We start from the raw sequence: 14,743 nt of genomic DNA on the forward strand, positions 1-14,743 counted from the left end.
TGGCCACACAGTGTAACCAGGTGGCCAGAAGAGGTGATCATCCCACTGCTTGCAGCCCTGGTACAGCCTCACCCCAAGGACTCTGTGCAGCTCTGCATCCCACAGTTTAAGAAGGATGTGGAGGTCCTTGAATGTGTTCAGAGAAGGGCAACAAAGCTGGTGACAGGGCTGGAAGGAATACCCTATGAGTTGCAGCTGGGTATGCACTATGTTGGTCTACTTTGGAGGAAAGTAGGCTGAAACTTCACTGTGCTCTGGGGGGGTGCTGAGCTCTTCTCCCTGGTATCCTTCAGCAACACGTGTGGGAATGGTTCAAAGCTATGAAAGGATAGGTTCAGACAACACATTGGGAAACATTTATTTAATAGGAGAGTAAAGGCTCTTGTGGGGCCCTTAAAATTGAACTGTTGTTTTCTATATATTTCTCTATTTTGTTGGGTTTTGATGTTTTGGGGTTTTTTTGGAAAGAAAATCCACAGGAAGGACCATGGTATTTTTTGCTTCATCCACATATTTACTTTGTGCCAAAGCCAGATCCTTAGTGAAAATAGGAAACAACTCAGTGAAATGGTCCCCTCAGCCTCCAGGAGGCCAATCTCTGCACCACTTGTGCAGCACCAGGTTGCTGCAAGCACAGCACAGATCTTGTCTCAGACAGCCTGTTAGTGAGCTGTATTCTGACATGCCAGCCTTCACAACAGCCTTGGTAAGCAGACAGGCTTTCAGGGTAGGTAGTGTTATTTCTGCTCAAAAGAGGGTTTCTGGTTACTTGTGTTATCCCCCATGTTGTTGCTTTTTTTTTTGGTCGGGTTTTTGGGTTTTTTTGGTCTGTTTTTGTTTTGCTGTAGTTTTTGTTTTTATTACTGTTGGTTATGGGTTTTTGATTTTTTCACATCTGCTCACATAAATTTTGATCTGGAGGGAAATATCAATGTTTCAGTTTTACTTTCAGGCCCAGAGGGTTGCACTTCAGGTCTGTTACCTAACTGTAGTATTGTAACTACAACATCAAGTGACCTGACCGATAGAGCTAAGAGAAATTACTGTTTAGCATTCTGCAGCTGACTAGCAGAAAATGATGCCTGGATCAAGGCCTGTATTTGAGAGATTTCCTGTGAGAATGCAGTCAAAGCTTATGACTGAGCTTTCCTCTGTCTGGAACATGGAAGAGATATTGCCTATTAGCAATGGCCTCATATGCCCCACCATCAATGGCAATCAGCCAAAGCAGGATGTCACAGGTTAACCCCAAGCCCACTCCATCCTTTGCTCCTCTCTTATATAGGTGTTATTATTTTTTCATGACATACTAAGCTAAATAAGGCGTAAGAATTTTCCTGCCATAGAATGTAAAAAGAGAAAAAAGCAGAAAGCAGAAGAGAACAAAAAGCCCCTAAGCAAAAGATCACTTATTAGAGTACTTATTTTTTTCATTAAATCTTGGCATCTACTTTAAGAATTAAAATATTGCTCATTTTCAAATTTTACAACTGACTAGCCTGTGAATTTAGAAGTGCTTGGGGAAGGGTGAATAGTTCATTATCTTGTTCCCTCAATGACACTTTCAAATGTCTTCCTTATTGTGACCTCTATTTTAAATTTATGGGAATCACTTAAGTGTCAAACAAGCTAAGTGGTGCATTTCATTAATGAAAAATTAATGGTGAAGACCCTGGGCTAGTTTTCAGTACTTATTTACAATACATATAATTCATTAGAAGAACATCAGTCAAGCAAGGATCCTGCATGGCTGCAGTGGTGTTGTAAATGTGACTTTATTCTCTTTTTTTCCAGTTAATGAAAGTATGAGGCAGGGAAAAATACACATAAAAGAGATTTAATGAGTCTTTGGAAAAGTGGTAAAATAGGGTACACAAGTCATAAATTCCAATTACTAACTCTACTCTAACCATTCTTTTTAGTGTAGCAATGAGATAGCAGTCCATAAAAGGATGAAAGTCTTTGTGACAGACAAGGGCCAACTGACTTGCAGAAATATGGACTGTGATCCACCGGTTAGAATGAGGTGCTGGGGAGAAAGTCATAATGCTCCCATGTTGTCTCCACTGATGTGGTGACACATGACCTGAAACAAGTTCCTTCTTGTCAAAAACTCACTTTCTTCAGAGCCTTCTTAGAGACAGCCTTTGGAGAGAATCTTGCTCTACTCTTCTATATAATGAGACGAAAAATGAAAGTCACATTTTCATATACTGCAAAAGGCATGGTTTATTATCTCAAATGTAAAGCTGTGCAAAATAGTACAGCTCAAATATATTCTTCAGCTTAGCTGCCCATAGGCTTTGGATCAGAAATGACACAAGTATTTTCTTTAAAACTTTTTTCATCATATGATAGGTGAGGTGTCTTTCAAAGACATTTCCTTTCAAGCACACTGATGTGAAAACACCATCCTGAATCAAATGTAGATAGTGATAATACAAAAAACTTTGATTCTATTTATATGACACAATTCTTGCCAGTATTTTAGGTGCATTTATCAGACAAGTGATTAATACAGCACTAGGCAGTGACTCCCAAATTCTCGGTGGTATGGTATAAAACAATTCAGGCATATGGATTCATAAAAATAAAGTAACTTTGGACACGGAAGAATATGATAAAAGAAAAACTTCTTTTAAATAATCTCCTGGTATTCAAATCTACATATCACTCTGCTGGACACATAACTTCCGGTTTTGAGTGTAGAAAGCTCCTATTGTAGTTCAGACTTGCTGCAAAATAGAAGACCAAAAAATTTAAGAAGCAATGCCTTACTTTGTCTGAATATAAAATGAGAATAATGATATCTGTGAAATTTTTGTACTACTTTATTGTTTATTCATGACACTCTTTACACCCAATCATTGAACTGTCATCCCTGTTCTCATTGCAGCGTTATAAATGTCTTTTTAAGATATGCTCTCAAATGCTCTGAGCACCTGACTGCCTTCAAAGTGATCCTCCAAGTCTGCTGGGGCTCACTCAATGCCAGTTTTCCAAGCAGAGCATTCAGATCAGTCTGCATGAAGGAGTAAATGAGGAATGACAGTTATGAATTTTCTGGCTTTCTATTGGCAGTGGATTAGTAATGTAAAGTACTCTGCATGACAAGTTATTTGTTTTTGCTGAGATTAAATTGAATAACTTGGAAAACTATGTGGGTTTATTACTGTAATAATTTTCATACAGTCATAGCAAATATAAGCACCATAATATCACCCAGATCAGTCCTTAATGGACACAAGTACCATTTAATGTTCTTAAATAAGTTTTGGGATATGAGCTCTGAGGATTATTTTGTTTAATAACACTAATAAAAGAACAAGAAAATATTCAGATGCTGATTATATTCATTACAGGGGGAGGGGGCCAGACTGCAATTATAGAGCACATTGAGGAAGAACTGAGACGATACTTGCAAGGTTTTTCCCCACACAAATCAGTTGACTTCAGAAATTTTGTAAGAAGCTTTTTTTTGTCTTTTGCACAAGTCTTCAAAAGTTTATTAAGAATGAATCAATATTTAGAAGTGGACCAGCACAAGCTGTGCATGTTGCTAGACAGCAGTTCCGCTGTATTGTAAAGAAATTTATTTAGCTGTGGCTGCACATGTGAAAGACTACAGCATGTGCTGTTCAGAGAATTGGGATCAAAATTGTAAAAAAATCCATTAGTTATGATATTATCACCCTTCTAGACAAAGCCTGCTATTTCCTGGTTGCTCATAGGCTTGGCTTAGGACACATGGGGCAAGAAAGATGATGGTAAAACAGCTTTTTCTTTTTTATATGTTTTGATAAATTCTTCAACAGGAAAATTGAATGTGACTGAACTTCTTATTTAATGAAGAATGTTTTCCACATTCTAGGGAAAAAAAATATACTCCAAGTCGGTATTTCCTATAGCTATTTTTCTTCTTGAAATTTGATATTATGATACACTGTGAAAAATCTCCAGCCTCAGGAACCTGGGGCATTGTAGTGGGTTGATTCTGGTTGGATACCAGGCCCCCTCCAAAGCTGCTCTCTCACTCCCCTCCCTAACTGAACTGGAGAGAGTAAATATAACAAAGGGATCATGAGTTTTCTGAGTGAAATCACTTGCCAAATACTGACATGGGCAGAAAAGATTCAAATTTGGGATATTAATTGAATTTATTAGTAATAAAAATAAAGCAGGATAATGAGAAGTAAAATAAATGTTAAATATACCTCCCTCCCTCCTTCCCAAGTTCTACTGTCTTCCCTGCAGTGGCACAGGAAGACAGGGAATGTGGTTTGTGGTCAGTTCTTCACGTTTCTGCTGCTGATTAAGGAGAGGAGTCGTCTGCTCCAGGGTAGGGTCCCTCCCACGGGAGTTCTCCATGAACCACTGCAAAGTGGGTCAGGCTTTCCCAGGGCACAGTCCTTCAGGCACAGCCTGCTTCCCTGTGGGTCTCCCACGGGGTCACAGGTCCTACCAGGACACCTGCTCCAGCATGGGCTCCTCTCTCCACAAGTCTGCAGTGCCTTGCCAGGACCCTGTTCCAACACAGGCCTGCCATGGGCTCACCGCCTCCTCTCAGGCACCCACCTGCTGCTGGCCTGCCTGCTTTGTGTTCAGTCCTTTCTGCTGCTACCAGGACAATTCATTAAATCAAGGTGCCCCTCTCTTGTACTGCATGGGCGCCTGTAGGTGCCAGCAGAACGTCCTACTAGTGCTGCTCACTACTCATTTTGAATGCTTGGAGGTAAAACAGGAACCAAGGCAGACCTAACTGGTCTCTTCTGATCCCAAGTGGGAAATGTGTCCTTGTGGCATTCAAGCCCACAGTATTGGAGTGCATAGCTTACAGACGTAAGTAATCACTCAAAAAGACCTTCTGTTTCCAGTGTCTGAAATGCACTCTCATCAAAGGATTTTAGTATTTATATGTGATGATAACATGATTCCTATCTAATTGTTTCCCATGTGATATATCTTCCTTCAGTGCTTTCATTTTATTCATGAAGCTCTGACTTGAAAAACTGCTTCTTCAATAATACATCTCACAGTTATTTATCTAAAATTCTAGATTTCTCTAAACCTCTAGGTTATCCTAAACTTAGCACTTTTATTTCTTTCCATTTCCTCTTTTGCTTTTAATATTTTTGTGAGTGCCAGGCTGGGATGATGAACAGTTCAGAAATTTCTCCAATTGTCTTCAAGTTTGAGATTTTAGAATCAGTTGCTAGTAGCCTTTATCTTTGAGCATGCCAGTGGAAACTGCTTCCTCAAAATGTCTCACTATTGTAAGTGAAAAAAACACTAAAAAAAAATACATAGTCTTTGTAAAGATGTTATTCCTTTCAGTCAAAGACTAAATTTCCAGAAATGAGGGAATTGGTGAGTTTGACCCATTAGTTCAGTTTTCAAGCTGTAATACTCTCAACAAAATACCAATGAGTGGCAGTGTGCAACTTTTTCCCTTTGATGAAGCCACCAGATAATCAACAGACATTATGTTAAGGAAAGCTGTTACTTTTGTGGTCTGGGAAAAAAGTTCCAGAGTTTAAAGGCTGCAGAGTTTAAGGGTTCAAGAGCTTAAAGACCATTCATCCATGCATGATTTTGTAGCTATCATACAAGCCAGGCAGGTAGTAAAACCTAGAAGCTGACATAATCAGTGTTGAAGCAGACTGGAGATATAGCTGCATCTCTTTTTGATATAACTGCTACTTATTCCACCAAGTACTGAAAAGAAGCAAAGTTGTCTGAGTTTTTTTAAAAACTCGTTGGAAAGAGATTAGAATCATAGAATCATAGAATATCCTGAGTTGGAAAGGACCCACAAGGCTCACCAATTATGTGCCTGCTCTGTGTCTGACTGACCAGTTCACTTAATAGCTTATGTCTTGTCTTGTTTCTAGGCTTTCTGACTTTTGGCAGAATGTCAAAGCCAATTTAGAATCATCTCATTAGTCTTTTAAATAAACACAGTATGAAGAGCAAAATATTTTAAGACATTATTGTCATTTATACTGATCAAAGACAGGTGCCTCTTGAATCAAAGTCATATCAATCTTTTAAATCAAATTAACATCTAAAATTTACATCTTTTTCCTATGATAATTAAAGAATGTTTCATACACACTGAGTTCCCAGTTCAACACCTAAATTAGAAGCTGTCTTGTGAATGCAGTGTCAAAGTTCAGAAGACCATTATAAATGAAAAGACAAAATATTTTGCAGTCTCTCAGAATCAGGATCAGAGATTCTTATGTAGCAAGGTAAATTTCTGGTAAACTCTACATATTTTTCACTCAACAAGAGTCTAAGTGCATGGCACAAAAAATCTGGAAAAGGATTCTAGAATGAATAAAATTGTTTGGAACTACTCTTATCTGACTTCTGGAAAATATTTTGTATGGGATATATTTTTACTTAGAATTTTCATTAGCTATAGGAAATATATAAGAAAAAAATGCAGAGTACACCACAGAGAACAGTAGGTGGTCTGTGTATATATTTATTGTTTATTATTACATTTTGGACTGTTCTGTGGAACAGAATCATAGTCTTCTTCAGTGAAAAGCATTTATTCAAGAAATCAGCAGCAATAAACACTAATATGCTACACAGGATTTATTCTAATGTAGTGCTCCTTGTTAAGTGGGAACCATGTTCTATTCAGAGATCTATGCTGGACTGAAAAATATCTGATGTCTGGTAGATCTGCTAGGTGTGAACAAATGAGAACATGAAACTGAAAGGAATATTGTGGATGGAGGGTGCCCACTGCCAGCCACTGCCATTTCAAGTGTTTATCAGCTGCTTCTTAGAAGTAGTTTTTGGGGAGTTTTATGGTATTCAGTATTTAATATTGTTCAAGAACCTCACTGTTTTGTGTGATAATTAGTACCTGTATGCCAGCCCACACTTTTATTCATTAAAGAGAGACAAATTATGGGACAAGTACAATCTGTGTGAAGCATAAAGGTCAGGTTTGAAGCTTTGCACAATTGCCCCTCCTGATTCTAGTGATTCAGCTGACAAACTTTCCTCATAAAACATATTTAACCAAGGAAGAGATTCTATAGCTTTTTTTGTTCAGTGTGCTTCACATAGTCTTCAACACAAAAATGGTAACAACATAAAAGGAAGGTTTTAGAGCTTTTAGATAAGGAAGCAGTAATTGTTCCTTTCTTTCACTTCCTCTGGTCTCCTGAGATTAATAACAATCTCACTCTAATTTAAACATGTTTTGATCAGTCAGGTTTGAGAGAATTAACTTCACTTACAGAAGGTTTCTACTTGTGATCTCTTTTCCTTCTTTTGATATATTAGGGAGTATACAAAATAGCTCAAATTTGATATTTTCTTTTGAATTTATGTGTTATCATGAGTTATTATTTTCTGCCTAGTGGAGATAAATTTCAGCCATTATTTACTGTATATAAGCAATAACATATTTTATGTACCCCATTGTCCCCTTGCAACATTTTTTATAACTCTCTTAAAATAAATGTTAGAAATGAAAGTAAATAAATAGCAAAAAACTACATACTCTTCATACTCATTCCGATAGGTTATTTTTTCTATTCTGTTTTTTACACAGTGTGACTCACCGGAGTGGTAGTGCATATACAGAAAAGCCAGCAGGTGCTAAAGCCATCTCATTATCTCTGGAGTGCTGCATCCAGGTCTGGGGTTCTCAGCACAGGAAAGATATTGATCTGTTGGAGCAAGTCCAGAGAAAGGCCACCAAAGTGATTAGAGGGATGAAGCACCTCTTCTATGAGAAAAATCGGAGAGAATTTGAATTGTTCATCCTAACAACTGGGGAGACCTAATTAGGCCTTCCAGGACCTGTAGGGAGCCTACAAGAAAGATGGAGAGGAGCCTTTTACAAGGGCATGAAGAGTTAGGACAAAGGGCAGGGCTTTAAGCTGAAGGAGAGTAGGTTTAGATTAAATATTATGAAGACATTGTTTACTATGGGGGTAGTGAGGCCCTGGAAGAGGTTGCTCCAAGAGTTGTGGATACCGTGTCCCTGGACGTGTTCAAGGCCAGGTTGGATGGGGCTTTAATCAGCCTGTTCCTATGGCAGGGGAGTTGAAACTAGATGATCTTTAAGGTCCCTTCCAACCCAAACCATTTTGTGATACTTTGATTCTGTGATTCTGTGATTTCCATTTTGCTTTCAAATGTGAGGGACATGAATGACAACTTGGTATAAACAATAATGCTGCATTGGCAGCTCTACCTTGTGTCAGTAAGTGACAAGCCTCTATAAACTAATCAAAAGGATACTATTGCTTGAATATGTTGAATACTCTGGCTCCATTCCCTTCCTAAAAGAATGCATTTCAACTTCCCTTTGCCCAGCTCTGGACTATACTCTGCTTGATTTGGTCTATTACGTATATATGCCTTATATATGAATCTGGGTGATTACTGAGAAAGGCTTATGCTGTTGGACAAGATTCTTCTAAAACTGAATTATCTTTTATTGCTCTGCAGAATTTCCACAATAATTCTCCATTAATTCCAGATGGTCAATAAGACTGGTTTTTACTGTATTTGCAGAAGCATCCAAACTTGGCAGTAAGATACAGACTAGAGCAGTTCAGCCACTTTTGCTAGTTCTCCTGTAGTAAGGTTTGAGATGTTATAGAGTCTGAGAATGTAGTTAACATTTGCCTTTTGCAATTTTGCATTATTCTTCAGGGAAGTGCTGCACTGATAACCTGCCTTGCTATCAACAGGCTGTTTCAGGAAACAAGAGCTGTAAAAGGGAAGGTTTCTGTTGACCAGAGTACAAAGAGAGTTTGTATGTTTTGAAGTTTAAAGTCATAGATCAATTAACACTTTCATATGGATGCTTTCATATCTTTTGATTTTGCTCATGTTCTCACCTCCAGTAATGCTCTCTGTAATATTTGTTCATTGGGAATTCTGTTTGTGGAGGTCTCCAAAGGGTCTTCAGGTAGAAGAGGCTTTCAGAATTATTTAACCAAAAGAAAAAGTAAAATAGAAACATTTTCATGGCTGAACAGAATGATCCTATAGTTAGCCCACACATCTTCTGCTTGTTTTTTTTTTTTCCTATAACACATTGTGTTCACTTGGCATTTCTCAAGGACTAGAAAAAACCAAGGTAACTGTTCAATCTGACCTGTGACATAGTAAAGAAGAACTCAACTCTGCTTTCTTTTGTTTCTGTTCTAGATGACTTTATATAAGTTCTTTGCAGTCTAGTGAATTTGTCTCTGTTTCTTAGGGAGCTTTTCCTCCAGACAGGAAATCTCAAATTTTTCCCCAGGTGAACAGTGTTATCAATGTTTCTTAGTACAGGATGGCATAAGACTGTGCAACTACAGCAGGAAAAACATGCTCCTGCAAGGAATTTAAAATAAGAGGGTTTGAGAATGACAGCAAATCACAAAGCCATGAATTATATGGAAGAGGTGTGATCAGGTCTAGACTCTCTTCCAATTGAAACAATGGGAATTTTGAGGTGACCCCTGCATGAACTAACTTAAATTATGAAGTGCATACTCTAGTATATAACATCAGAAAGACAATTTTCTGTTACTGGCAGGGACTATGATAAAAATCACCTGAAAATGAGCAACTTGGGAACAGACTTTCAGAGAATGTGATTTCATGTAAAAGAATAATAAACACATGAAAAAAGGTTGAGAAGGGAGGTGGCTGGACTAGAATAAGTAGTATCTTAAAATAGAAATAGATGAGATTCTTTGCAGACATTCAACAGGGAAAGAAGAAAATATGGGAAATGTGAAAATGAGGGACATAGAAAAATACAAGGCTTCTGGTTTGTCAGTGATGTTTTTTTCTTGTCATGTAATGATTTTATTGTTCTTCTGTTATGACAGAAGCTTGCATTGAAAGAAGTTGCACTGATGTCAACTAGCTAATCTTTTCAATAGAGGATTATAAATGGAAAGAATGTTAAGTAGATTTCTTAGATCTTTATTCAGATTCTGATTGAAGAGAGAAAGACACGGGCGAGATGACAGTAGGGGTTTTAGAGAATGGAACTTGGAGACATAGACAATGAAGTAACTATGTAGTATTTATTTGGTACCTATATTGTTTCACTTGTCTCCTTCCAGTAATGTTTTCCTATTTCATTAGGTGACAAAGGCCAAATTAAGGGTAGAAAATGCTTGGTTCTTTTCCCAGTTTAGCTGTTTTTATTATAGCTGTTTCTCTCACTATCCCTACTGTGCCTTATTTTTCCTCTCTAGAAGATGGGGTGGATGGTGCTTTACCACTTCACAGGGTTGTAAGTGAACACTGTTTGGTCCCTGTCAGAGAGATACAGACAAGTACAATATATCATCAAAGATAATTGTCTTCTCTAGCTGATGCCACTATGGATCTGGAAACAGATAAATTTGGACTTTGGAATCCTGCTGGGAAAATGTAATTGCATCATTTTTACAATAGCATTATCTTCCTGGTGCCTTTGAAGAATCTGCACCAGATTCCAGCTGCATTGAACGATCTTTCTGCAATACCTTACATTTATAAAAGCTGTTTATTTAAATGTTTCATTTTCAGTAACTTACCAAGTCCAGCAGCAGATATTTTAAGCTTCCATGTCATGACAACCATGCCTAATCCAAGATGAAGAAAAAAACTGTAGAAAGTGATTTTTTGATAAATACATTTTTCTAATTACTTCTGTGACTATTGTGATTGCTCGGACTGTTTCTCAGAAATTAGCTGTTATGAACATTTTTATTTGCCCACAGGCATCTGCAGTGATTTCTTTAAGCAGCTGACTAAAGCAAAGTAAACAGGTAGTCATGGGCTAAACCTGTAACATTGCTAGTGCAGCCCTTTGAGGTTCAACTGCCAGCTATTACTTCACAAACCTTGATTTTTCCTTCCTTTATTTTGTGTCACTGGTACAGAATTTCTGCCTATCATTTGTTACCATAAGTGTACCTTGACTGAATGTGAAATCCCTATAGTTTTCAAAAGATGGGAGTTTTACTTCTACAGGACTTATGTAAAAAAACCCAAAACAACAAGGCTGAAATGTTTATAGGAATTAGTAATGATTAAGACTACTTAGTTGCCTGTATTGGGTGGAGTTATACATCAGATGATTTTCAGTTTTGCTTATTTTTATGTTTGTTTTTTTTCTCCAGCCAACATATTAAAATCCAGTCAGTGATATTTCTGCCTTACTTGTTACTGGACTGAAGCTGATTAATGAGGTACCAATTTTTCTTCATATCTATGAAGAAAAGAGAAGAGGACTGAAACAGATTAATAATATAGAAGAATATGCCACCTAACATGTCCAATGAAGTGCCTATTAAAAAGAAAGTGAAATATTGCAAACTTGTAGATTTCCTCTAGAAACCTAAATTGCGCTTTGCTTGAATTTTTGTCAGATGAATATTTTACTTTGATTCCTGTAGAAACTGTTCTCCTGTTCATATTCCAGACAGAATAAATCCCAGATGATTCATCTCCTATCCTTACCCCTTTCAAGCCTTACAATATTTAAAAAAAGGAAGCAAAAAAAAAAGAAAAAAGAAAAAAGAAAAGAAGAAAGAGTGAACAGCTCAAAAGGTCTCTAGAATGATTTCTTTTCTGCTCTTGTCTGGCCTCCAGTAGCTGATAAAAGGAGTGGGACAATATATAGGTGAGGAAGTGGTGGGAAAATGCTAGTGGAAGTTTTAGAATTAGCTCAATTCTGAATTAAACCAAGTTTTTTATTCCTTATGTGAGTGGTGTTGTGGAATTTTGTAGCAGCCAACAGCTGAGACGCTTCAAATAACTGTGACTGCCAGAAGACCCAAAAGCAGATGAGGCTGCATGTCAAATCTTTTCTCTCCCACATCAAAGACCTAAATTAACTTCTTAAATTATTTGATTAGGTTGATTTAACCATGGATAACAAGGCTGTCCCTAGATAAAATATTCTCATTCTTATATGGCTTTAACTGTTCAAAATAGAGAAGTATATATTAATTCTTGCTTTGTTGTGGGTCCTGCCATATTACTCATGAATGAGGTACATTTTCTTTAACTTCTCTAAGTTTGAGAGACTACGTGTAATTTAAGAAAAAGGACAATAAGGAGTTTAAGGAAAAGGCTGCATGTAGGAAGGCTCAACATTTTGGACTGATATACAGATACTTTTTTATCACTCCCTGTTTTTTTTTTAATTATAATTTTAAATCTATATAATTGCCGTACTTGTTTTATGGTATTTGAGTTTCTTGACTGGGATTTAATGCTATGGAAACACCATTGGAATCCTGTAATCATGGTTTTGTTCAGATATGGATTCAGAATGGTTAAAACGGAGCAGCAAAGCCAGAGGCTATAATAATTGCTTCAAGAGCGAGTAACAGGGAACACATCACAGCGTTAGTAAGAGTGGATTGCATCATTTTAAAGCCAAAGTGCTGTTTCAGTAAGAGAACTCTTCATAGCAGGAGTTCTGTTTATGTTTCACTGACTTCTACTGGGCTTCCCCAGACTCTGCACTTGCAGTTTTGTTGTTCCCTGCTACTTATTGCAACATGCAAGAGTATGGAATGATGACAGATAAAAATGGTCTCATAAAGAGTTACAAATTAATTGCCTGAATATATGTTTAAATTTTTCTCATTTGTGTTGGTCTAAAAAAGCAATAATTATCCTATGTTTATGCCAACAGAAAGATAATGTAACATTTTGATCATCTCTTTTGCAATTTTACATCACTAAGTATTTTACATTTCGTCATCTAGCCCTTGTCCATATAGCCAAGATTGGGCCATTTGCAAAAGCTTGGCCTTTCAGCATTTATAATGTCACTAAATTTTATACAGACCCACAGGTATTCCCAGAAATCATTCCAAACAAGAAACATACTTTCTAGACTGTGATAGTGCATTTGGATATGAGAAACTGGATTTAGAAGTGGTGCTTTTCCAACCATTACCTATTGGCAATAACCTACTGTGGTCCATCTGAACCAAAACAAGTGCTGGCTCATTTCTGGGGTGCTTCCTCCAGCATTTCTGGAAGACATGCCAAGTATGAGGCAATCCAGGCATTGGTTCCTAAAGACCTTTGGCAAAATGTGTCAAGAGTAAAAGCATCACTCTTCAAAACTGCAGAAACCCTTAGGAGGGGTATTGGCCCAATGCAAGAAACTACTTGCTCTGTAATATTTATTTTCTTCTGTGCTTTTAAAAAGGCCTATAATGGCAATAACCCTGGCATTAGAACATGGGCTTAATGATGGCTCAACTTTCTTCAAGCCATCTTTCCAGCTGGTCATTAATCCCCAGCTGGTGCCAAAGGCTTTTGACTGTAGTATGTTTAATTCATGGGAGTTACACAGATTGCTTCCTGTGAAGATTTGCAGATGTAAATTCAGGAACAAATTAACCTTTTTGCATTTCTGGCTAGAAATCTGCAGCCTTTTTGGTATATTTGTCCATGAGGAAAAAGGACTCCAACTCTAGAATCTTTGAACACAATGCAGAAGAAAAGAGAGAAGGGAGTGGAAGGGAGGGGAGGGGAAGGGAAGGGAAAAAAACTTACATCTCTTTGGCACCCTGGTTCCCCTTACTTGCTCAAACTGACATGGGTTTTGAACCCCTGTAAGAGCTTTACTTTTTCTGTAACCACAGGTTTCATGATTGGTTGTTTGTTAGTTTGTTCTCTTCCCCTCTAGCTCCCCAGGCTTTGCAGACTGGGCTGTATGAAAAGAGTTGGTGCAGGTGCCAGTCTGTCCATGGCAGGTGTCATTGTGAGTCAGGGATGGGGAGGAGGTGTGTTAGCTTTTCATCCATAGATTGCTTTATAAAGAATAGCATAACCCTCTAGTATCAAGGTTAAGAGCTAATCTTTACCACAGCTGTAACATATAGGAGCAGGATCCAAAGCTATTTATCAGCGCAGACCAACACCAGACACAATTCAGGATGCAATTCCTTAGCACTTCAGCGTTGTTTCTTTAGCAAGCACTGTCAAATTTCTTACTAAACCCTCTCTCTTTCAATTTATCTATTGCCTGCTTTTCTCTTAAGGTTACAAAAGGTATTTAGTGTGTGTAATTAATAAAACATTTCATCCTCTTTATTTTAATGTGTTAACCTGCAAATACAAAATACGAAGTATGTTTCAGAGCTGAAAGTCTTCTGCCTAAACTTTGCTTTTCCCAGTTACTGTATCATTGAGGAAAATGAAAATTAGCCTACATTTTTCACCCTCTTCCTTGTGGCTCCTACACAAGAATATCAAGACTATGTACATCAAAACTGGCTCATGATCATTTGACTATCCAACACTACCTGTCTGGGCCCTTCAGTAGAAGAAATGTGATATGACTGCATTTTCTTCCATGTTTCATCCTGCAGTTGAATGATTTCATGCTAAGTGTTTGGATGCTGTGCTAATGATGAAATACGAATTGAGAGGTGGGGAGAGATCCTGTAAACCTGGAATACAATTTCACAGTTACATTTGTAGCCACAGAACTGCAGATGGTGTGAAAACAGCGTTGATTAAAACAATCAGTCTAGCACTTAATAGCACTTTAGGTTTTCAAATACAACACATTAATAGATTAATCTTTGCCACACCCCATGGGGTATTTTCCTTTGCATTTTCTATATACATAAACTGAGAAACTGCACACAGAGGAGATAGACTCGAATTTAATTTGTTGTTGTGCAGCTTTTGATCTCACTGAGTACTGCTCTGTGACAGAACTAGCTGATTTCTGGTGGTT

Source organism: Molothrus ater, chromosome 6 (genome assembly GCF_012460135.2).
Source record: "Molothrus ater isolate BHLD 08-10-18 breed brown headed cowbird chromosome 6, BPBGC_Mater_1.1, whole genome shotgun sequence".
In the NCBI taxonomy this organism is placed as follows: domain Eukaryota; kingdom Metazoa; phylum Chordata; class Aves; order Passeriformes; family Icteridae; genus Molothrus; species Molothrus ater.